This window comes from Dipodomys merriami, unplaced genomic scaffold (genome assembly GCF_024711535.1).
Source record: "Dipodomys merriami isolate MVZ:Mamm:240054 unplaced genomic scaffold, mDipMer1.0.p SCAF_20, whole genome shotgun sequence".
NCBI lineage: Eukaryota > Metazoa > Chordata > Mammalia > Rodentia > Heteromyidae > Dipodomys > Dipodomys merriami.
Window position 1 is genome coordinate 29,698,042 of NW_027203382.1, and position 22,082 is coordinate 29,720,123.

Sequence of the window (22,082 nt, forward strand, 5' to 3'; positions counted from 1 at the left end):
CTCCTCATGCACACCATTGTCAGAGCTGCATTCATACCCAACTGTGAGTTTGAAGGCAACAGCACATATATACACTGCCCTGCCCTGGGGTAACAGCCAGATCTTCACCCAGCAGGCCCCTGCACTTATCCCTGTCATCCTGTAGATCCAGTCTGGGATTCACACAACCTGGCCAAGAAAGGACCCCAGATGTCTCTAGACAACTTCTCAAAGCCATCCTACAGTGTTGGTCAATAGCAAGCTGTACACAATTGGGCAGTTGATCCAGTAGAGAGAATGAGATGAACCACTGCCAGCGGAGTCTGCAGGAAGAGATGGCGAGGGGAGCGGATGACCGCAAGACTATTGTGAGAGGCTGAGCTCATCCTGACACCTCAAAACTCAGACCAGCTCATTTCTAAATATTTCTCCTAAACCACATCCCCAGTGTGTCCATAAAATAGCCTTGGCCTTCCACCAACAGCTTTAGAATGACCTTTGGTGGAACTGAGCTAGAGCAGAGACATCCAGCCCTCTCTGAGGCCCACATTGTAGTCATGTTGGGGAGAGTATGAGCATTCCACAGGGACTGCCAAAGGAAGACGCTCTACCCACACACCGCCTCCACGCCATACCCTGTGAACTAATGGAGTCAACACTGACAACATTGACTGAACTGCACTGGGTCAACTTTCTACTCCCTTTGGACTTGGGCAGAAAATAAACAATGGAGCCTCTTTGCAGAATCCTGTTGTTTGGCAATCAGACACCCCTCATAAAAGTAACTCAGTCCTTCAGTCTGAAGACATGGGGGAGGAAGAATTGTCTGTTCATACTCTGATAATGGCTAAGAAGAATTTGCCCAGACATGCTATTAATGGAACGGGCATCTTTGTGTGAGTGAAAGAATTCTCAGAGCACACCCCGGGTCATCAGGTAGCTATGTGGAAGCCTAAGGGAGCCTCCCAGGATGCAATCCTTGTCTACTTATGTGCCAAGTTTCCATGAAAAACATGATTGAATAATAACAAATAGGCGCCCCAGGAAATGGAGCAGGAAGGGCCTTTCCGAACGCGATACAGAGGATTAGCAATGATTAAGAGGAACAATGGAAAGGCCAGATAATATTTTGGGCAAACAAGATGAGATGGCAGGTGCAGTGTGTGCTGTGTAGACGCAGTGGTGACGAGGGCTGTGTGGCTTCCATACAGCATCAGGTTTGGTAACGTAAGATTTGCTTTCACAACTAGTTGGCACTGCCTATTCTGTCCTTTGACAGCAGTGTTCCCTTTATTAATATCCTTGGAGTAAATAAAAAGCCTCCGCTGGTTTTGAGTGTACTTGCATTGACCTTTCTTTGCCCTGAGTCTGGACCTAGGAAGATGGTTTGGATCTCAACAATGACCTGAATCGCAGTACTTCATCCTTGCAGAGGTAGAAGAAGAAAGTCCTACTAGATGGTAATCATGGTAAAGGGAGGCCTAGCAGCCCTGCTCTGAACATGGGCTCCTCAAGGGCCTCTACCCTGCCCTGGAGAGGGAAATTCCATCCCCGTGTTTTTCTTCTCCAGGAGGAAATGTGCATTGGGCTCTCCCTTAGAAACCAGAAACCTGCCTTTGTGGAAAGGCATTTGGGACTCACTCTATAGAGGTAGCAGCCACTTGGAGAATCCCAGGAAGGTAGAGATCACTTCCCTACTCTACCCCAACTCTAGCTGAGCTAGAGGTTTCATCCCATGAACTTTCTGCTCAACATATTAGGAGCTTTCTTCCAGGAAGAAGGCCATCTGCTTACCCCTGAACACTTGTTCATGGTGACAGGTCCAGGAGAGCCAGACAATGTGTTCCTCTGTATTTTCCTCCCCTTGATTACTCAAAATAAGAGCTGATGTTCTTAGCCTTTGGCATTTCACCCGGTGAGCTCTGTGGGCTCTGGACCAGAAGGAAGCCAAATATATTCTAGAAATAGATCTCTGAGCCCAGGCATACTGCTTGGGGATCCTCTTCTACCAAAGAAACCTATCCCACGACCTGCACGGTTCAACCTCCCCTGAGCACCATCCAGTCTGCATTTGTTTTCATCAGGCCAGCTCTAGCTCATTTTAAATGGTTGCTTATACCATCTGTACTTATAATTAACAGCAAAAGGAGATTCTTGAGGACTTGAAGTAGCAACTCAAAGCAGATGTGGAGGTCCCCAGAGAACAGATACTTAGGACAGCAGACCTGAGACAATTATACTCTGCATCTAGGAAAAATGAAGTATATGAAATGAAGGAGTCAGAAAAAATGGAGATAGTTAGAGACAGGCACATGTAAGGGTTTCTTACAGCCTTAGATCCCTGAAATTCTCTGGTTGCAGAAAGAGGAAATGAATTCCTTGGACTTCGTTATCAGATATTGTGTGTGAAGATAAGAAATTCTGATAAGTTTCTTGAATGTGAGACCATTTGATTCTCATTCTGGCCCAACCATTATACACAGCCCTAATGGGAATTTTGAATATCCTGTCACCAACCTACAGGCTCCTATGCACAGAGAAAGACATGAACAGGGCAGAGCCTCTCATCAGAGTTAACCCTGTCAAAACCCACTCAAGGTTTTCCTGGCCAGGGAACAACTCTGAAGGTAATGAAAATCAAATCTTGAATCTTCCAATGGTACCTACACCTTAAATCATGCTCTTTTTAAAAATATATATATATATTATTGTTAAAGATACTGTATAGAAGGGTTACAGTTACATGAGCAAGGTAATGACTCCCCCTCCTTCTATTCCAATTTTGAGCCTAGGACTCTAAAAGGCTGATAGCTGAATTAGTCGGGTCCATTTAGGTTGGATGAGCCAAAGGCTTAGGCCTAGGACAACAAATAACTAGCCTTGCTTCTTCTCAGGTCTTAACAGTCTTCTTTCCACAGTTCCATACTTCAAGCATGCAGATTATCCTTGGTAGGAGTGAATGATCTTATGACCTTAGGGAAATATCCCATAACAAGTTATATTTACAGCATCTGCCTGGGCTATGTATTTTGTATACACAATCTGTTTATGCAACAGACCTACAAAGTTGACATTTCTATCTCAGTTTTACAGGTAAATAGGTTCAAATAGGACTGGTAACTTGTCTGAAGTCACACAAACAAAAAGATTGGCGATTGTGAGAAGTGATGAGACAAGATTTCATGAGAAAGTACTTCATCCCAAAGGCTTTCCTGGAAAATGGGCAAAGAAAGAAAGAGAAAGAAAGAAAGACAAAAAGAAAGAAAGGAAGGAAGAGAGAGAGAGAAGGAGGGAAGGAGGGAGGAAGAAAGAAAGAGAGAAAGAAAAACATGGGGAGATGAGACTAGGAAGGGAAGTAGGTCAAGTAAAGATCAACGTCAAGGAAAGGCCAGAAAGTGAGCTCTGAAGTCCACGTTCATCTTAAATCCAATGCGGAGCCAGACAGTGGACGTAGTTCTCCCCATGCAGCAGTAAATTCATGGTGGAGGACTCTCAGGTATTTCTCTCTTCTACAAGCACATTGGCCCTAGCAGTCTGGAGAAAATTTGCTAGCAAAGAGAAGCTGGTTATTAGGATCAGAGTGGAGTAATTGCTGGTACTTGCCAAGAGGTGAAGGAACCCAGGCCTAGTAGAGCACTGACATGAAGAGCTCTGCATGGTGTCTTCTGAGTCAAAGCCCATGCTTCGCTGCTGGCACCCAACCCTGCCTTAGGCACAGTCACAAAACTCACTACACCACCTCAGTATCCAGTGGTCATTGTGTTAGACCTTGCGTAACAGTCTAAAAGGCTGGGCTGGGCTCTATCAAGGCCTGTTAGAGTGCTATGGTAGAGGTCAGAAAAGGGGAGGAACTTAATGTACCTCCTGTCTCATAGCTTCAATTTTAAGGTTTTGGATGTAATAGAACAAAAATTAGAAGAAGAGAAAGATGTCAGAGTTTCAATTCACAGACCTAGACATTTTCTAATGCATTATTAATATTTCTCTATTTCCTACGTTTATTTTATAGTTAGCCCATTTATACAGAGTGATGGAACTTTTGTTCTATTTTTAGGCCTAAAGCAATAAATTATGGATAGAATGTAGCAATGATTTTTTTTCACCTTCTCAAGCTTGGTTTGTACTTCTGTCTTAGTTTTTATTTTTCTTGAGATGACCTGGCTGGCTTCAAACTCACTACATAGCCCATGCTGGCCTTGAACTTTGGATTCTCCTGATTCCACATCCTAAGCACTAGGATTATAGGCATGTAGACCACTACATCAGACTTTTTTTTGCTGTAGAGGTGATTTTATTATTATTTTTTTTAATGACAATGCTAGTTAAAACAAGCAGATTTGCCCCTATACTATACCTAGTACTAAGTTAACACTTTAGTACTTTTTCTTTTTTTTCTTTTTTTATTGTGAGAATACCATACAGAGGAGTTACAATTACATGGGCAAGATAATGAGTACATTTCTTATCAAACATTGTTGCCTCCTCTTTGTTTCCCCTTCCCATCCCTTCCCATACTCCCCCTTCCCCTCCCCCACCCAATCCTTCCCCCTAAAGTCGTAAAGTTCGTTTTCAACATAATGACTTGTACATCTCATTGTTACAATGGGTCCACCTGTATCCCTAATTAAACGATTTGTTTTTGCCCTTCCCCTCCACAAATTATACTGACATCAAATACAGTGAAAGCAGGGGTTATACCGTGGGGGAGGGACATACAAAGCACCATAGAAATCATCTTATAAATATGTTAGAAACAATTGCATGAAAGAAAAAAAAACATTTGAATACTTATCTTGGGGTTCATTCCCTAGCATCAACTTATCTGACCTTTTCTGCTTGGTTTAAATTACCTTATTTTGCCACAAAATCTCAATGTTTCATACCAACCCAATTGTTTCCCGATCACATTTTTGTTCCATTTCAAAATTAACAAAGTATGACATCTCTTATTGAAAGTAGCATTTTCTTAAATGTAAAAGATTTTTTAAACCCACAATTTTTGTCTGTCTTAGTGAGATACTGGGGCTTAAGGATGAATAAAATCTACTTTCTGCCTTGGAGAAGCTCATACTCTAGGGATAAAAAAAAAAATCAATCTGCATCTGGAAGGTGAGAGAGGGGTGGGGGTGGGGGAACAAATGTAGGAATTAGCAGCATTCACAGAGGACCCTCGAGTTAATGCAGGGCTCCATTTAACTGCTTTAAAGAGATTAAAAAGAATTATCGTCCCAACCACAAAGGTACTAAAAAAAAGGAAATGGGAAACCTCAACATACAAAGGAAAAATCTATTCCAGGTACAGTGGGAACATTTTTGGATGCACTAAGGAGCTCTGAGTAGATGACAGACTTCGCTGGAGCAACAACATTGTACCCATCCCTAGAGAGAGACCCAACGGGTGATCAACCAGTTTGTAGAACGAGATTCTGACATGGCTTGGAGACTAAGGTGTGGTATACACACTCTCCATTTGTCTGGGAGCTTGGCCTTCAGCCTTCTACAAAGAACTTTCCAGAAAGAGTAGCTGTTTTATTTTCTTGGTGAACTGATCTCTTATAATGAATGTTCCTCTCATCCAAAGCTTGCAGTCCTCTGGCACACAGGGATTGTTACTCTTTTAGCTGCTGCCTTCATCCCTTTTTAAAAAAATTCAATCTCAGCCTCCTTCCCATGCTACTGCTGAATGTTGATTTTCCCCCAAATCCATAGGTTGAAGTCCTAATACCCAATGTGAAGGTAATTGGCAGTGATGCTTTTGGAAGGTGATTGGGATGCCCTTAGCAATTAAGTTAGGGCACTTATAGAACAGGTTCCAAGGAGCTCTTTGTCCTTCTACCAAGTGAAGACACACAAGAAGCAGAACCTCACCAGGCACTGAATCTGCCAGATCCTAGATCTTTTGTCTTCTCAACTTCCAGAACTGTAATTAGACCTCTGTTGCATATATACCACTGAGTCTATGGTCTTCCAGCATTACAACCCAACTGGACTGCAACAGAGACATCATCCAAAAGCATCAGGGGAAGATGCAAAGATGGCAGAATTTTCAAAGCAAGAGGGGAAACTTCATGATTATACTTCTATATCACCCTGTGTATCACTTCCTATCCATCACTTCTCAAATGGGAACTCAGGCCCATGCACTGAGGCCCTTTTCACAGAAGAGTGAAAGGCTACAGGTTGTTCTGGATGCATAGATATATACCCCAAGATTCATGTTAATGTGAGTCCTGCTAACATGGGAATAGGGCCTTTGGGAGGTGATTAGGTTCAGATGAGTAATGAGAGCAGAAGAGACAGAATAGCCTCTCGCCCTCTCCTATTCCTTCTTCCTTCTTATCTCCCTCAATCTCTCCCACTCTTTTTTCTCTCTCTTAATCTCTCATTCTCTTTCTCTCTCATGTGAGAACACAGTGAGAAGAAAACTATCTTTAAACCAGTAAGATCTTTGTCATAAACCAACCAAACAATCCAGTCTATGGTATTTTGTGATAGCAGTTTGAAGTGACTCACATACAGGTTAAAATGGCTTGAAAAGGATGTAAAGTACTCATTTTATTTTTCACTTGGGCTGTCCCTCATTAACTCATAATATTGACCTTTTATTTCCTGTGACTTCTTCACCCACAGGCCACTGAGCACAGTTAGAATTATTTGGGTGCTGGTGGCTCACACCTATAATCCTAGCTACTCAGAAGTCTGAGATCTGAGGATCACTGTTCAAAGCCAGCCCAGGCAGGAAAGTCCATAAGACTCTTCTCTCTAAATATACACCAAAAAGGCATGAAAGAGGAGCTTAGGGTCAGGTGAAAGAGTGCTAGCCTTGAGCAAAAGAGATCAGGGACAGTGCCCAGGCATTTAGTTCAAGCCCCATTACAGGAAAAAAGAAAGACAAAGCAAGGAAAGAAGGAAGGAAGGAAGGAAGGAAGGAAGGAAGGAAGGAAGGAAGGAAGGAAGGAAGGAAGGAAGGAAGGAAGGATGGAAGGAAGGAAAGAAGGAAGGAGAAAGAAAGAGAGAAGGAAAGAAAGAAAGAAAGAGAGAGAGAAGGAAAGAAAGAAAGAAAGAAAGAGAAAGAAAGAAAGAAAGAAAGAAAGAAAGAAAGAAAGAAAGAAAGAAAGAAAGAAAGAAAGAAAGAAAGAAAGAGAGAGAGAGAGAGAAAGAATTACTTGGGGTATGGAACAACTCAGATTCCTGAACCTGCCCATCCCCCACCCTCAGGAGAAAGGAAGGGAACAAGGATAGTTCTAATACCATATCCTCCCCTACCCCAGATTTCAAGTTGAAATTCATTGCTCCAGAAAATATTTTGGAATTGGTTTTCTTCACAATTTAGAAATTAGCTCATTTTCCAACACTCCATGCCCACTCAGCTCTGCAAGTCTGTTTCCCCTACAAAAGGAATGACATGTTGGCTTTAAATGTCTCTCCTGTGGCGCCACATACTCTCTCCAGTCCCCTACCTCTGTCTACAGCCAAGCCCATGGCATGCTGCCCAGTTGGCTGGCAAGTCCTGGCTGCCCAAGTCCTCTTCATCTTTCTAAATTCATTAACCAAATGTGCAGAAATGACCATTTGGAGTGGCTATCGTGTTTCTCTGTGATGGGACACTTACCCAGAGGGATCATGTGTGGAGGAAACGTGCTCCTTTGACAGAGATGTTATTTCAGCAGGTGTCTTCTTTCAAAGGGTCCCCCCTTTATCTCCACTATCAAATTGTTCCTGGTTTCATAAAAGCAGGGCAGCTATTGTGATGGAAATGTACATGCACTGGTGTAAATCCTGCGCTTGTTTGTTATTTGAAAGAAGCAGCTAGTCACCAAATGGATCAGGTGTGCCCAGGTCCTTCTTTCAGGCGGTGGACTCAAAGGCTGGTTTTGAAGCCAAGCCCTCCTCCTTCCTTATTCATGTTACAAAGGCGACGGAGGAGGAAGCATGTGCCCCTGTAACTCGCCTGACAGCTCCAGCCTGGTATTGCGTGCCTGCTTGCCAGTGCTTTGGATTAAAAAGCTCATTCCTTGTGTCCTGGGCAAACTTATTGCCTTCCTCCCTTTTAAAATCAGTTATACCAATACCTTTGTTATTTATTTTCCCACTCCATAGTTAGATTTCTGAATCCTTGGGCCACATTAGTAGATAAAGATCTACCCTGAGTGAACGAAAATGAAAACATAAAACCTCGTCTGTGAACAGCGACCTCAGAGTCATTCTGGGTTGAGAAAATTGCTGAGTGGCCACAACCAAAAGGAAAGAACTTTCCCTAAGCTGGAAAGAACTTAATGCATGAAGCATTAGGCATTTTAAATATTAAAGATTCCTGATCATAAACACGTCATAGCTTAAAGGGACTTTAAATTCATGCATCGTATTTCCAACACTTTCAAGTATCCATGCAGGCCTATTGTCTTTCAGATGCTTTGCTGATTTTTAAATAGGGTTTGTTTTTTATTATTGACTAATGAAGGTTTGCATACATTCTAGACACATTTTTTCATTAGACCCATTACATATATATATAGATATGTCTATGGATTTCTTCAACTTTTATGATGGCATTCTTTGAAATACATGGTTTTAATTTTTAAAGTCCATTTATTAATTTTTTTTAACTTGGTCTCACTTTGTAGCCAAAGCTAGTCCTGAACTCAGCATCTTTTTCTTCCAACTCCTAAAAGCTGAGGTTACAGGTGTGTACCACCACACTAAGTCAACTAATAATCTTTTTCACTTGCTCTTTGAGCATCATATCTAAGAAAGATAGTTTTACTCTAGGTCATGGTTTATTTGACAGTTTCTTCAAAGAGTTTACAGTTTTAAGTATTACATTTGGGTCTTTGATCCATTTTGAATTAATTTTTGTGCCTGGTATAAAGACAGGTTCAATTTTTTTGTTTTGTTTTTGTCAGTCGTGGGGCTTGAACTCTGGGCTTGGGTGCTATCCCTGCACTCTTCAGCTCAAGGCCAGTGTTCTACCACTTGAGCCATAGCGCCACTTCCAGTTTTCTAGTGGTTTATTGGAGATAAGAGTCTCACCAACTTTCCTGCCTAGGATGGCTTTGAATCGAGATCCTCAGATCTCAGCCTCCTCAGTAGCTAGGATTACAGGTATGAGCCACCAGTGCCCGGCTAATGTTTTTCTTTTTTATGTGTATTTTTATTTGTCTCATCACCATTTAAAAAAAAAAACTATTCTTAGGCCGGGGCCAGTGGCTCACACCTGTAATCCTTCCTACTCAGGAGGCTGAGATCTGAGGATCATAGTTCAAAGCCAGCCTGGGCAGGAAACTCTGTAAGACTCTTATCTCCAATAGACCACTAGAAAACTGGAAGTGGTGCTGTGGCTCAAGAGGTAGAGCGCTTGCTTTGAGCTGAAGGGATAATGCCCAGGCCCAATGTTCAAGCCCCACGACAGACAAAAAATAAAAACCAAAAACCCTATTCTTTTATGTTTTATCAGAAATTATATGACATTAAAATCTGGAAAGAGAGGTACCCAAGATTCCCCAGCAGTTATTAGGAAAGTAGCCAGCTGTTCTCTGTCCCATTTCAATTCTGCACCTGTTGAGGCCACTGGATCTACCCCTTCCTGTGTGGTCATCTTCTAGTGTGGGCTGTCTCATCCTAGTTGCCTGGGACAGAACCAAAGTCCCACAAGAGTCACCTTCAGTAGTGGAGCCCTGGAATGACTTGCCTACCAGGATCCCATTGCAAAATTTTAATTGACAGGAACTGGATGGGCTCCTTATAACCACATGTGTGCATATCTAAGACTGTGTATATTTATATCTCTAGCCAATGTATAGCTGTGATTAATGTATTCCTATAGCTGTAGTTCTATTTAAATCCTTTCAGATATCTGAGTACTAGTGGCTATAATGCCTATAATCCTAGCTACTCAGGAGCTGAGATCTGAAGACCTAAGTTCAAAGCCAGTCCAAACAAGAAAATCCATGAGACTCTTACCTCCAATAAAAACTACCAAAACGGCCAAAAGTAGAGCTGTGGCTCAAGTGGTAGAGGACTAGCCTTGAGCAAAAGAAGCTCAGTGACAGCACTCAGGCCCCAAGTGCAAGCTCCAGGACTGGTACAAAAATATTGAGGTGCTTCTAATGCATGAGGTTGACTCTCCCTCTTCTCCCCCTTCTAGAGGGACAGGGGAGAGCAGGGACTGTGTCATAGTCGCTGTTGTGCCTGCCTGGCACTTGGTGAGCGTTCAGCCCATGTGTAGCACACAACATAATTAACTCACACATGAAGACACACACCCTTTCCATGACCCAGGATCCTGCCTTTGCAATGCCCTGTTAACCAATCAAAGTGACCTGCAAGGTACTGGAAAGAACACAATCACAGACAGACTTGACTCTAGGTTTCCAAAAAGACTTCAGTCCTTTGGAGTGACTGGCATTTAGGCATGCAAAAAAGAAAAGGCTCAATCTACCCAAGCAGGTATCAACCATTGGAAGGTAAGTCTCCTATTACATATATATATATAATATTATATATTATATATAGTTTATATAAGCATATATTTACATATATATGGTTTTAACATATATTCTAAAAACCAGAGTCTCACACGTGAGATCTGCTTTTGAGTTAGTATTTAAAACTTATTCTCTCATACAAAATAATATTTATCAAAGTGAACTCCAAGAAATGGAAACAAGAAGTTTTTTTTTTTGCTGTTTTTCTCTTATTTTTGTCCTGTTTGTTCATTGATCTGTTTTGGGGAGCATAAGGGAAGGCACAGAAATGGATGGACAAAGAGTAAAAAATGTAGCAATGGTACTCACTGGATGCTATGCTGAAAATGAACTTTACATCTTGTGAGTAGGGATGAGAGGGAAAAACTAGGAAAGAATGAGGAAAGGGGTGACATCATCCAAAAAGAAATGTACTCATTACCTGCTCTGTGTAACTCTAACCTCTCCGTGCATCACCTTTATAATAATAATTTTTAAAAAAGAATAAAAAACCTTATTTGCTACCTTTGAGAGCTTTGTTTAATCTGCAGTGTGATTAAAATCACAGAGTCAGATTTGAAAAGAGAATGGTCTAGAATTCTGGATGTTAGCCTCCTCCTGGATGACTATCAGGGAGGTCAGGGCAGGGAGGGCAGAGAGAAGGGCCCAGGCTTGTAGGGCCAGAATCATGAGCGCTTGTTATTCAATCTGCCAGCCTTGCTTTTCACTGAGTGAGGGGAGGGAGTCCCCAAGGGTGCTGAGCAGGGAAGAGACAGGCTTGGGCTTCAGCGGGGCACTCAGGAAAGATTCAAGGGGTCAGCTAAAGGATTATATAATGCAACAACCTATGTTAGACCTGTTGATAGCTTGGATCAGGGCACTAACTCTGGTGAGAAGACTATTCCCATCGAGCACAGAAATAAGAAAAAGGGTTTTCAGTGAACAAGATATGAAAAGACCAGTTTAGCCTCTCAATGAGCCCATGTGGTAAGGATGGGTATAGTCATCTCCTCTCTACAATTGAAGAGAGGGAGCACAGAAATATTAAGTAACTTGCTCAAAGTCACACAGCTCAGAAATGGCAGTTTCTTTTTTTTCTTTTTTTTGGGGGGGAGGGGACCTGAACTCTGGGCCTGGGCGCTGTCCCTCAGCTCTCAGCTCAAGGCTAGCGCTCTACCACTTGAGCCACAGCGCCACTTCCAGCTTTTTTCTTTTTTGCTTATGTGGTGCTGAGGAATCGAACCCAGGGCCTCATGCATGCAAGGCAAGCGCTCTATCACTGAGCCACCTTCCCAGCCGGAAATGACAGTTTCTTAATTCATCCACAGGCCCATACCATGAACCCTTTCACTAGGGAACCTTTTCTGCCCCTCCCAGAAATGTCAGATTTAGACAAGGTTAACCCATCTCCAGGTCTCTTTAGCCAAGGGAGAGCTTGGGTTTCAGCCCTAGGACATAAGTTTCAAAGAGAGCCAGAGAAGTTCTACGGAAATGCAATTTACAGCAGGTCCTTAGTCTTCCCAGGAGGCAGCAATGGCTACCAGTTCTCAGTTCTGCTGGCTCCAGGGCACAGTGAGTTATGCCAAACCAGACTCCACCAGGGATGCCTGAGAGAGTCGCACTTGCTGTCTGTCTGTCTGTCTGTCTGTCTTTCACTGTCTCTCTCATACACACATATGCACTCACCTACTATTGATGAGAATTTCCTGTACCACTCATCCTTTGCAATGAAATCCTGAATAGTGAAAAATTAAAAATTAAAAAGCAAGTATGTGTGGCTGTGTGGTTGGTGTGTGTCTATCAAAGAGAGATTTGTTGGCAAGTGTTGAGTAGAAGGCATAGTTGTGGGGTGCTGGCATTGTGGAGAGCTGGTCCTTAATGAGATAGGGGTGTGTGTGTGTGTGTGTGTGTGTGTGTGTGTGTGTGTCTGTGTGTGTGTGTCTGTGTGTCTGTGTGTCTGTCTGTGTGTGTGTGTGTGTGTGTGTAGAGAAGGAGACATCCCAGTTGGCACTTACAGTAGTAAGTAACACCTAAGGAAATGAATCTAGACATATCAAAGAAAAGAAATAGGGCACACTGATTAGGAAAACACAGAGTTGGTTCTGAAGTGCCTGCAGAGATCATGTTGCCCTTTCATGTGGAGCCAAAAAGAACTTAAGCTTGTGTTGACTGTGCCTGAGAAACAGCCCCTCCACCCCAAGGGACACAGGTAAGTGTGATTGCACTGGCAGAAAATGCTGTACTGTTGGTCTCTGAGCCCTATCTACAAGCAGACAATACTCCTAAGACCTTGATTACAACCTACCTTGACTCAGGCACCTCCTGTGTCTCAGAAAGAGTCTCAGAAAGCCTGACCAGGCACACTGGGAAGCCCACTGAGAAAGGTTCTCCCAGGAGAATCAGGGAGGCCTTCCATTCCTGACCATCTACTGTGGCACAGAACATTAATACTAGGAATGCTAGTGATTCAGAAAAAGACACACACACACACACACACACACACACACACACACACACACACACACACACACACACACACGATGTTAGTATGGAAAACACCTCCAAAAATGTGAATCTTGCAGGCTGTTTCTGAGCCAGGGTTCCAATCAGTCTGTTTTTAATGACTACAGTTAAAGTAGGAGACAGGCTGGGCATTCTAGGAATGGGGCATATGGATTATTCTCCAGGAGAGATGTCATGAGAATATTCCACCAGAAGTGTTTGAATCATCCCCCAAACCTTCTTTACTGCCCATTCCAAAAGCAAGGAAATCCTGAATCTTAGCTTCTAATATTCTGCCTGAGACTGTGATTAATTCTATAACAGTCAGAATAGAAGAAAACTGGAAAAGAATGAGAAGCTGGTATGTTACCCTTGGATTCAATGAAGGGACTGAACAAAACAGTATAGATGATGATGATGATGATGATGATGATGATGATGATGATGATGATGATAGATGTTAGTGCTGAAGAAGGAAGAGGAGGAGGAAAACAAAGAAGATAAGGATAGGAGGAGGAGAAGAAAGACACCTCTGTCAGCAGAGGAGGAGGGAAGCAAGGGTTTAGTTTAGACCCAGCTGTCTGCATGTGTGAGAACACACAGAGAAGTGATATTTGAAATTCATTTAGTATTAGTTTGGCAAGGTTTTTTTTTTTTTTAACGGGGATATACAAATGTTTGTCTTGGTTTGTTTTTATTTGAAAAAAAGTCTTTAGTAAATATTTGTTACTCTTTAATTATTGCAAATATTGGGTTGGGTGATCTGAGATGTGCCACAAGGCAATTTTATTTGGATTTCATATCCTGTAAAAATGTATGGCTTTGGACTGGACAAGGTGACTCAATGACTATAAAATCCTAGCTACTCAGGAGATATAGGTAGAAGGATCGAGGTCCAAGACCAGTCCAGGCAGAAAATAAACTAAAGCAAAAATGCCTCAGGCATGGTTCAAGTAGTTGGCTGTATGATTAGCAAGAACAAAGCTGCAGCACCTAGAAACCTAAAGTACAAGCCATCTCATCTTGCTTTCATTCCTATAGCAATAAGGTTCACTTGCATTCTACATATTTGTTTCCTTTCTTATAACTCAATTGTGATTTGTTTCAGACAGTTCCCTGCTTAGACTCGGTCTAGCAACATGGTAGATGTAAATGGCATTTTGACTTTGCTCCTGGCGAAGTGCCTGGCTTTGCCACCAATGCCACCAGCAGGAGCTGGATAGAAGGTCCCTGGGCTCTCCTTTCTCAAGTCTCAGATCCAGTAACTGTTACCAAACAAAATCCATGGGAGCTGCTTTCTTCTTTGCCCCTTATTAAGGGACAGACAAAACAAAACACAAAGGGCTATGACTTTCAGGTTCCAGTAACCTCTATTGGGTGACTGCTTTTTTTCCCTCTCTATTTAAGGAATGCATGTGCGGGACCATACCTGCTTCCCAACTGTTTCTAATTATCTTCAAACACTCAGAGCAAGTGATTCAGCACAGCTCAGGAATGAGATTTTCTAAAAAGGTGAGACTATTTTTAAAACACAACCACCATACACTAAACAACATTGCACCATTTAACACACCAATTATCAGTTCAAGTGCAGCAACAAGAAGATAGCTTTCGTTGCACCAAAAATCTCTAAAATAAACAAGCAACTCAAACAAAATCTAAAACCTATTCATTTCATTTGAACCAGTGTAAATCAATGGGTTGAAATGATTCTGTGTAATTTATAACTTCATATTTGGCCAAGCAAAGAAGCCTGTCTGAGCCTCATCACTGGGGACTTCCTTCCTGGTCTTCTCTCTGTAGTGCAGTATAGGCCAGTTGCATTCTCACCTCATGTCTGCTGCTGGGTACTGATATATACATGTGATTCTGATTCATCTATGCCAAGCTTGCTATCCAGTGAAGGATAGAGAGCCATGGCATAGAAACAAAATAGAAATCCAATCACAGTGTGTTGATAGGTGCTGAGCTGTAACTGCAAAGTACAGGAAGTGACTTATTCAAAGGGGACCAGGCTGAGGGGTTGAGGAGGGCTGAAGGGTGAGGGACTTGTCCTGAAATCTCTGTGCCTGCCTAGAGGGCTGTATTCCGACTGGGTGGTAAGGGTTCCCTGCAGAGTGAGGCCAGAAAGGACAACATGAATTAAGACATAGACATAAAACAAAGGCTCCAACTGCAAGAAGGCTAAGGAATTCAGTGTTGCTATAGCAACATTGGGCAGGTGATGGGCAGTTAAGGCTAGTGACAATGGAAAGGTATCTGAAAATAGATAGCAAAAGGCCTGTATTTGCAGATGGAGTAGATTCTGAAAATAATTTTAGGATGCGTGCATTTACTTTTCTTCTTTACAAATTATAAAGGTAATACACTCTCATTATGAAAATTTTTAGAAAATTTTAAAAGGAAAGGAGTTACCCATACTATTATTACTTATAAGGAACACTCAGTATTTTCACTCATTCTTTTACACACACATACACACACACACACATATACACATACATGTGCACATGCACAAGCTCAGATATATAAGCAGTCTTGTTTACTAGCTTTTTCATGTAACTGCTTACTGTGAATGTTTTTTCCATCTCAGACAAAATATATAAGGCCTTACAGTAGCCCATCCTATACCTGCATCAAGATTTATTTAAGCAATCTTCTTCTGGAGACATTAAGCCATTTGAATTGCTCCATGTTTTAATGAAGCTATAAAAGCATGCATGCCCAATTCTGTTTGCATAGCAGCTCACTTACTGCCATAATTTAAAACCTCAATTTCTTATTCAAAGAGAATACAAAGTTTAAGGTCTTTGATATATTATGCAAAATTGCTCTTGAGAAAGCCCACACCATTAAAATAACAACTTGGTGTATAAAAGCGACAATCTTTTCAGTTCCTTGCCATTACTAGGTATTGTAATTTTTGCCAATTTTATGACCAAAACTAATAAATGGCCAACATTTAACTGGCATCTGGTTACATATGTAAATTTTATGTGTATTAACTTTTTAATTCTCTAATCAAATATTGTCGCTGTCCTAGTATCCTTTTTACGCTTAGGATATTTTCCTTTTTCTGATTTGTAAAAGTCCTCATAAATGAATGACATAAATATTTTGTCTCTAATAAATACATTGTCTCCAAATTAGCAATTCTTTGTAATTTTGCTTCCAGTATTTTTAGACCCATACTGATTTTTAATTTCTACCCAGGAAAACTGTCAATCTTACTTCTACTTTTATATTTCAAAAAGCCATACTAAGATTTAAAAAATTGCTTCTATTTGAATGTTAACATATTATAAATGTATTTGATGTGTGGGTGAGATAGGAATTAAATTTACCCTGATAGTTGTAGAAGGTTGGATGAATAATAAATAGTCAAAGAGAGCAGGACCTAGCTGGGTGCTGGTGGCTCACATATGTAATGTGAGCTAGCTACTCAAGAGGCTGACATCTGAGGATCGAGGTTGAAAGCCAGGCCAGGTAGAAAAGTCTTCATGATGGTCTTATCTCCAATTAATCACTCAAAAACTTGAAGTGGAGCTGTGACTCAAAGTGGTAGAGCACTAGCCTTGAATAAAAGGGCTTCAGGACAATGCCTAAGCCCCAAGTTCAAGCCCTATGACTGACAAAAAAACAAGATAACAGCTCTTAATCCCAGAGCCTGTTAATATCACCACTTGCATAAAGAAGATCCTGGATTATCTAGGTGGGACATAAAACTAGCCAACTAGCCACACTGTCCTTAGAAGACAGAGACAGGGAAATCTGACACACAAACAAGATGGTCACGTGAAGATTGAGGTGGAGACCGAAGTGATGCCACCACAAGCCAAGGAACACAGACAGCCACCAGAAACCAGAAGCACAAGGTGAATTCTTATCTATAGCCTCCAGAGGGAGCTCAGCCCTATCACTAATTTTGGCTTAGGAAAACTGTAGCCCAAAGCCTCCAAGTTGGTAATAATTTATTATGGCAGCCACAGCATCTACTAGATGGTAGAAGCTCATTTACTAATACAACAATCTACGAACATCCTACCAGATAGCTTTCCTGAAACATCTTTGTCTTACTTGTCTGAAATGTTATCTCTATCACATGGAAAATACTTCTATGTAAGTATCTACTTTGGATTTTTTTGAGATTTTTTAAATATTTATTTTTTAGACACAAAGGAACCTTACTTCATTGTTGGTGGGAATGTAAACTTGTTCAACCACTTTGGAAAGCAGTATGGAGGTTCCTCAGAAGACTTCACATAGATCTCCCCTATGATCCAGCAATCCCACTTTTGGGCATTTACCCAAATGTTTACAAACAAGACCACACTAAAGCTACCAGCACAACTATGTTTATTGCAGCATTATTTACCATAGCTAAGATATGGAACCAACCCAGATGCCCCTCAGTAGATGAATGGATCAAGAAAATGTGGTATATATACACAATGGAATTCTATGCCTCCATCAGAAAGAATGACATTTCCGCATTTGTTAGGAAATGGAAAGGTTTGGAAAAAATTATATTAAGTGAAGTAAGCCAGGCCCAAAGAAGCATAGGTCCCATGGTTTCCCTTATTTGCAATATCTAGTATAGGTATGAGTCAAGCGGAAAAGGTCAGATAATGTGATGTTAGGAAAATGAACCCTTAAATATGTATTTTAATGTTTTCGTTTCTTTCATGCATGTGTTTCTAACGCATTTATAAGATTATTTCTTTGTTGCTTTGTATGTCCCTCCCCCACAGTGTAACCCCCGCTTTCACTATATTTGATGTCAGTATAACATGTGTAGGAGATGGGGACAAACAAGCCGTTTAAGGATTCAGGTGGACCTGTTGCAACAATGAGAAGTACAAAATGTCATGTCAAAACCAGCTTTACAATGTCGGTGTGGGGGGGAGGGGGGTATAATTGGGTGGGGGGAGGGGGGTAAAATTGGGTGGGGGGAGGGGGAAGGCGGGGAAGGGAAGTGAAGGGTAAACAAAGGAGGAGGCTGCAATGCTTGGTAAGAAATGTATGCATTATCCTGCCCATGTAATTGTAGCCCCCCTGTACAGTATGTTCTCAAATAAAATAAAATACAATTTTAAAAAAAAATATTTATTTTTTGTTTTTTTTTTTATTGTGAGAATACCGCACAGAGGAGTTACAATTACATGGGCAAGATGGATTTTTTTTTCTCTGTAAGTTTATACTTATGTCAGTAAACATGAGGATTACTTTGTTGTTTTAATTTCATGTTTGGCAATATAAGTATTCTTTTATTAACTTAAAATAAATTTGCTGGATGGGAAGGGCAAACAAAGGAGGAGGCTACAATGCTTGATAAGAAATGTACTCATTATCTTGCCCATGTAATTGGAACCCCTCTGTGCAGTATTTTCACAATAAATAAATAAATAAATAAATAAATAAATAAATTTGCTATCCATAGTCCTACAGAAAATAGGATATTTAGGATAACATGTAAAAACTTCTCTAATTTCTTTATTTAGGGATAAATGCATTGATTTTTGTGTGTGTGTGTGAATTAATTTTGAATAAAATTACTTCCTGGCAATACTTAGATTTGAACTCTGGGCCTGTACTCAGGCAAACATTCTACCACATGAGTTACATAACCAACCTTTTTGTTTTAGTTACATTTTTGGTGCCAGTTCTGGGGCTTGAATCTGGGCCTGGATGCTATCCCTAAACTTTATTTGCTCAAGGTTAGCTCTCTACCACTTGAGCCACAGTTCCACTTCTGGCTTTTTTGGTAGTTTATTAGAGATAAGAGATAAAAGTCTTACGTACCTTCCTGCCTGGAATGGCTTCGAAACTAGATCCTCAGATCTCAGCCTCCTGAGTAGCTAGGCTTAAAGCTACTTTTGAGATAGGGTCTCACAGTTTTTGCCTGAGACCAGTGTTGAGCTGTGATCTCCTACATTTGTGCCCCCCTTCCCCAGCTGAGAAGATCAAGGCATGTACCACCACACTCAGCTCTTTAAAAATAAGGTCTCCTAAACTGTTTTGCCGGTGATAGCCTTGAACCAAGATCCTCCTATTTCCACGTCCAACAATTTACCTTTTTAAAATCTTACTTCTGTTTAAAAAGTAGATCTCAGAAAAAGGGTATAGTTGAGGAGCCAAGTGCTTGCCTATCAAACCCGAGTTTGATTCTCAGCACTGCAGAAACAAATAACTTTTAAAACTCAATTAAAAGGTAGATATCTAGTATTCAAACTTGGATATCCCATAGTAACCTAAAGTTCCCTGTTCTTCATATTTCTAAGTTTCTACCTGGTTGTCTAGGTTGACAAATGTTGTTCCCTTCCTTCTTGTAGTCTCCATCTATTTCTCCCTCCCTCTCTGCCTTCTTCTTCTCTTCCCTTTTCTTCTGTTGTTGCTTATATAATGTTCTGGAGCAAAGGAATGACACATGATTTCTTCTTGGCAGCTAATTTTAATTTCTAACTTTGTTTTGTGATTTTCCTAAGCTAATACTGAAACTCATTTTTAGGCTCCAGCAGATGCCGTGTGGGTGGTGTGGCACGAAGGGGTGCAAGTTTATGGTGTGTGTGGAGGGGGGACAGGGTAGGGAACAAGCCTGTCATTTTAATTAACACTCAATAATCAAGGGATCATTATTCGTACAGTTTAAATTTGGCTACACTAAGGCCTTGTGACTTTTTATAAAGAGACAAATAGGTCCCAAAGAGACACAAATAGATGCTATCCTCTACACCATCCTGAATGCTAATCAATGGTCACTTGTCCATCTTAGATGTGAAAAAGAAATCTTCTTGTGCATGCATGCAAGCTCACTGCTGCATAGGGAAGCTGTGGAAGGAGAGTTAGCTTAGGGTCAGCTCTGAAGAATCTTCTAGGCTGCCCACACAGAAGAAGGCAGTGAAGACATAGGGGAGAAGGAAGCTGTGATCCTGGTTTTATCCATAGAGAAACAGCAGAAAAGAAGAAAGCCATCCTTCACTCAACCATGTCTTGCTGAGGACTGTTGCATTTCCAGCCGTGGGAATAAATTTGAAGCAGATATTTCAGTGGCACCTTGTGTTGGACATCATATTAATGATCACTAAAGACTAATGGATGATGGTGAGAATGATGGCACTATCATTTTTATTAAGGTGAAAGAACGATCTGTAAAAAGAAAATCATCTTCTCAGCTAAGCAGACCTTCTTTAACTAATCAACACTCTGCCAAGGGAAAGGGAACACTCTGCCAGAACTCAAAGTGAAAAAAAAAAGTCTTCAGGCAAGTTTATATAAAACCCAAGAAAAGTGATACATAATAAATTAAACATACTGAAATAAGCAAAGCATGAATATTTGAGCACTTGGTTATTTTAATTTCAACCAAGCACTCAGTGAGATTCAGGCTTGCTCACAGAGGATGGGGGGGGGGGAGGGGAACAAAAAACTAAGCTCCATTGGCAGCCCCCGGGGCTGTCCCAAATCCTTCCTCCTCAGGACACTAACAAACATAGCCTGGCAGCAACCTTGCATCGAGCTGTGGGCCAAGCTGACTGTGCCAAAGGCTGAGTGATGTCTCAGAATCTACGTGGCTGGGGCTCCAGGACAGAACACATAGCACATCCAGTATCTTGTACCCTTTGTAGCCTGAAGGCATCAAATGAAAAGCAGAAACATTTGGTTAGGGTCTTAGCATGGGACTAGGATTGTTGGAGACTAGCTCTCTTAGATCAGCCCCCACACAAGAAATCAACTAAGGGTGGACCAAAAGTATTAGGCCCATTCAAGACAGCTGAGGAAGGAGGCTGGGGAGAGACAATCGAGCCTGCCACCTGGCCTGGGAAGGTGGTTCTTTCTCTCTAAGCCTCAGTTCCTGTTTCCATTTCATTCCCTGCCCTTTGAGACTTAAGCCAAATTGATTCCACTTCTTCTGTCCTAGGCCACATCCTGTGAGGAGTCTCAACTTTCCTCTCCATTATCTCTGTCCATAAAAGTTCTGCATAGTTCTCTGCCCCATGGTGGGCGGTGGCTGGTGCAGAGGGAAAGAAATATAAGGAAGACTCAAGAAGGAGGTTGACTAACTGAGGCCGTGACCTGAAGGAATCTTTCAGAATGGCAGAAAAGATGAGTGGAGATGACATGACTATCCACCACACAGGGGAGTGATGCCCTTTGTCACTTATGAGCCTAGCTCAGAACTGAGAATCTAACCCTGTCCCTGACCCTAACCCTTATTTATTTTATTCATAAGTGTCATGATACCCATCCTAGAGATGAGACAATGGATATGGATATGTCAGAGAAAGTGAAGAACGCTAGTTAGCACCAGAGCTGTATCCAAACTCCAAGCTTCTGCTCCAAAGCCCAAGTTCCTTATTATCTCACTATACTGCTTTCCGAAGCAGGTGGAGGGCCGACAGCCCTGTGTTTACATATACAAATATATGGATCCAGGTAGATAGATAACCAGTAAGCAGGGCTGGAAGCACCCGTGTTCTTAAAGAGCCCTGTAAGTAGCTTACAGGCATCACATTTAAAATGCAGACTTAAATGATTCTTGAAAAGCACCATTATGGTTTTCAGGCAGAGCTAGAAGATATCAGCTAAATCAACCACTTCTAATGGTATCAGCAAAAACTCCACTTTTCTCTTGCAGAGAATTGTGCTCTAGCAGAGTACCATTAAATGAAATTTTGTTTACAGTATCTTCCAAAACCTGATGTTTTTTATTCCCCAAAACACTTCTTGCAAAATCCCTTATGTCTTCATTCTTTGAAACTGCCACATTGTCTCTTGGCGATGTATGATGAAATAAAAACATCTGGAAAAGTTTTTTTCTTTTCCCTCCAAAGCTATCATTGGAGTATTCTCTCTATATGAGTTTCATATTCAAGGAAAATGAAGCAAGGAGAAATGGGCGGACCCTGGACGTGCACCAGGGACAAGGGGACAGAAATAGGCAGGATTCTTATTATCCAACCTGCCTCTTCAGTGAGCTACAAGGTACCCTTTTTGCACTCAATAGGTAGAAGAACCCAAGTTTCCTCAGAAGAGATTTCCTATGCAAACAGATTCTTATCAGCCAACCCAAAATGCTTTTCACAGACAATAGTGGATGGAGTACTCTGGGGAAATTTATCTGGCAGGCTTTTTCTTTGT

General features: G+C 41.4%; 1 long non-coding RNA gene across 1 annotated transcript; it reads left to right on the plus strand.

Moving 5' to 3' along the window:
* Positions 1–10,310: 10,310 nt before the first annotated feature.
* LOC138832848 (uncharacterized) lies at positions 10,311–17,264 on the plus strand. Its single transcript, XR_011373709.1, has 3 exons — positions 10,311–10,442; positions 14,352–14,456; positions 17,116–17,264. It is a non-coding gene; the product is annotated as an uncharacterized lncRNA (long non-coding RNA).
* Positions 17,265–22,082: the final 4,818 nt, after the last annotated feature.